Source organism: Nilaparvata lugens, chromosome 3 (genome assembly GCF_014356525.2).
Source record: "Nilaparvata lugens isolate BPH chromosome 3, ASM1435652v1, whole genome shotgun sequence".
NCBI lineage: Eukaryota > Metazoa > Arthropoda > Insecta > Hemiptera > Delphacidae > Nilaparvata > Nilaparvata lugens.
Window position 1 is genome coordinate 98,977,471 of NC_052506.1, and position 3,868 is coordinate 98,981,338.

Here is a 3,868-nt window from a genome sequence, read left to right on the forward strand (position 1 = left end):
CCACCAACATCGTTTGTCAAATTTTATTTTCGATTTTATTATACAATCATTAAAATAAATGATACAGCTGCATTTTGTATCATCATAATCTTCAATGATGGAAAAACGCCATTGTTGTCATGATGTGGAAATTCACAAAATCTACCATGTCTTCGTGTCATCTGCAAATCAGATAGCTTTTTGATGGGTCGCCTGAATTGGGAATATCTGGAACTCAAAATATCTTGCAGCTGGCCGGAATTGGAAATATATGGAACTCCGAATATGTTGACAGGCGGAACTCCGAATATCGTGCAGGCCGGCGGAACTCAAAATATCTTGTCAGCTGGTGGAATTGAAAGTATGTGGAATTGGAAATATATCGAACTCACAGTATGGATCGTTATTAGCGAGACTGTGTAAATGTGTGATGAAACAAATTTATCGCAAAACAAATATGAAGGGTTCTATAGTGAGGTCTACGTTATAATGACTATTAGATCAACTTTGGTTTTGCTATCCTTGTCTATCATTCGACAAAGCCGGTGGTATTATCCTTTTCCAGGTCCACAACAATGCCAATTATGTTTATGACAGTGTAGAAATATAATTAATTAATGCAGAGAATCGGCATCGCTATTCTTCTATCTTTATCGACTGCCATTATAACGTGGACCTCACTATATATAGTTAACCTAGAATAAATTCATCAACAGTCGTCAGTCTTGTTTGAAACAGATAACAGAGTTTTGAAAACTTGCATAATAATTATGTACATTACTATTATTTCATAAACCACTATAATTTTAATTCGTGTTTTTACTGTTGGTTATGGTATTAGTTATAAAATGAAGTAGCAATAATGTAGCATACCTAATAAAAAAATCTTCATTATAACAAGAAAGAAACTGACTTATATGTTGGTAAGTATTTCATTATTTAGGATTTGAATTTTCCTATTGAAATATTATGTTGCTATTTATCCATGATAACAATTAATGTTTATTTTTCAAGGTTGTTGGTCATTAACTTAGTTACATAGGTACAGTATTTCCTAATACATTTAGAGTTAAACAATAAGCAAGTTTCACTGTGAATCAATGAGATTGGTTGATCAACATTGTTTCATTGTTTATCACTTTATTTTATAATCATGGGTATCACATAAAGTAATACAATAAAAAAGACAACTTTATATTTTCAATGTTTTAATTAAAAACATCAAACTTAAAACTAGAGTAGCATACCATATTTTATTGATTTAACTTATTTTGGCTATTTAGTTTTATTCTGATGATAATTCACTTAGCCTATATTTATTTAATTTATGCTAGGCCTAATTGGAAACTATTTTTCAGATAACAATAGCAATTGCTTCCCTGCGTATCATCATTACTACTGCCTATATCATACCTATATTTTGAGTTTTCTGTGGAGAATGAATGGCTCAAGTTAATGAAGCTAATGAAATATCAAAAACCTACCAAGTAAGTTTTCTTTAATATCAACCTATTAAAACTAGATGTAAGTTACTTAAGTTTTGTAAAATGGTTTATTTACTTCTTTATGATTTAACTTCTTCAGCCCTTGCCAGTAATGCCAGGTCTTTGGGAACATTAAAAACTAGAAACTTTATAAAAGCTATACGGTAAAATATAAGTTGATGTGTTCCAATAATCTAATGAAATTAATTAACAACAAGGAAAGTTGTGTGAGTGCGCCACACCAGATTTTTTAAATTGGTTGTAATAGTAATATCATGTGTTATCAAGTGATTAGAAGTAAAATGTGTAGAACAATATTCATCTGATCATGTTAAATATTATGGGAGGAAAATGTAGCTTAAATAAGACTTCCATATTGCATTTTCTCTAGGCTGAGAACGCTGCAGCAATGTGCTATGAAATATTTTGTCAACTCCATTATGTTAAGCTGCATTCAGGTACACCAAAGTTATTAACAAAATGTTGATAATCTGATCCTTATAGATTGAACAGAGCTTGACAAACACATTATATATGTTTATCGCTGTGTATGATAAGTTAAGTTCAATCTAATAGAATCTATAAAAGGATCAAGCTATTAACATTTTGTTAATAACTCTGGTGTAAATGCAGCTTTATATAGTAATTGTATTTTTAAATTATTTTTTCTAAAACCAATACATTGAAATATTTTGGCAACCTTCATTAAGTTAGTACAGTATAGTATTTTTCAAGTTGATAAGCTAGGTTAATGGATCAATTTCTAATTCAGATTAGAGATTTTCAACTTGTTCAACTTTTAATTTACAGTAGAACCCCTCTAATCCGCCCTCAGCTGGTCCATCACTCCGGTTAATCCAACCATCATCGAGCTGGCCGAGAGCCTGTTACAACTTGTCGATGACTCGTTGCCGCTCCATTGTTTATGGCCTCCGGGCCTCAGTCCCGTGTCACCTGTCCTCTTGATTCTGTCACGTGTTATTGTAGTGCACTGTGACACTTTATGATTGTATGTATACTGTGGTTTTAACATTGTTCTTTTTTGTTTACTGACACTTTCTTTGTGTGTGCCATGGTTTGTTTTCAAACATGTCAGTGAAAAAACGGAAACACATAACTCTATCACTAAATGAAAAATTAGCAGTGCTACAAAGACTGGACAAAGGAGAATCACTTCAAAATATTGCAAAGGAAATCAACATAGGTGTTACGACAATTAAGGATTGGAGGAAAAATCGTAAGGACCTTGAATCATATACAACTACAATTGATTGTGAAAAGGCTATTAAGAATCGCAAATGCTAAAAAAGCCTAAACTTGAACTGCTTGATAACACATTGTGGATGTGGTTTTGTCAAGAAAGAAGGAAGAGAACCTTGTTATCAGGGCCAATTTTGAAGGAAAAGGCAATAATTTTGCACAAAAAATTGGAAGTCGGAAGTGAGTTCACTGCTAGTGAGGGCTGGATTGATCACTGGAAAACCCATCATGGAGTCCGATTTGTTACAATTTCAGGTGAGAAACTATCATCCGATGCCAAAGCTGCTAAAGAGTTTTCTCGTAAGTTTCAAGAAATTGTCAAAGAAAATTATCTGTTACCTTGCCAAGTTTACAATATCGATGAGACAGGGCTAAACTATAAAATGTTGCCTACTAAAACACTGGCAGCTTCAAATGAATCCGTGGCAGGAACAAAACTGATAAAAGATAGAATAACAGTCACTCCTTGTAGCAACGCAGATGGTTCGCACAAGCTTCCCCTGTTTGTTATCGGCAAATCCAAGAAGCCTAGGGCATTCAAACACATAGACCCATCTTTGACGGTTTATTACCGCAATCAAAAATCTGCTTGGATGGACTGCAATCTTTTTAAATCTTGGTTTTTTGACAAGTTTGTGCCATCAGTCGAAAAAAATTGAAACAAAAAAATTTGCCTGCTCGTCCTGTACTCTTGTTGGATAACACGCCATCACATCCATCCGAGGAAGCTTAAGTGAAAGGTGAAATAAAAGCTCTCTTTTTGCCCCCAAATGTGACTTCACTCATACAACCGATGGATCAAGGCATAATTGAATGGCTAAAAAGGTGATATTGTCGAAAGTACATCAGCTCAATTTCAGAAAAATCTGAAGAAGGTTGCAACTTATTTGAAGGCATGAAATCCCTAAATATCAAAGATGCCATTTATACAATTGCTGCATTGTGGGATGAACTCAAAAATGAAACCTTGCAGAAATCATGGCAAAAGCTTTGGCCGGAAGTGATGGATGAAAATGACCAGGTAGATAACAATCAAAACAGCGACACACAGATAATTGTTAAATAAGTACAAACTCTAGATCCGAATGTTACATCAAACAAAATTGAAGAGTGGATAACCGAATGTGACAAAGATTGTGAAACCT

General features: G+C 33.7%; 1 long non-coding RNA gene across 1 annotated transcript; it reads left to right on the plus strand.

The window, feature by feature from the left end:
• Nucleotides 1-717: 717 nt before the first annotated feature.
• LOC120350693 lies at nt 718-1,466 on the plus strand. Its single transcript, XR_005570994.1, has 2 exons — nt 718-902; nt 1,338-1,466. It is a non-coding gene; the product is annotated as an uncharacterized LOC120350693 (long non-coding RNA).
• The last annotated feature ends 2,402 nt before the right edge of the window (nt 1,467-3,868 follow it).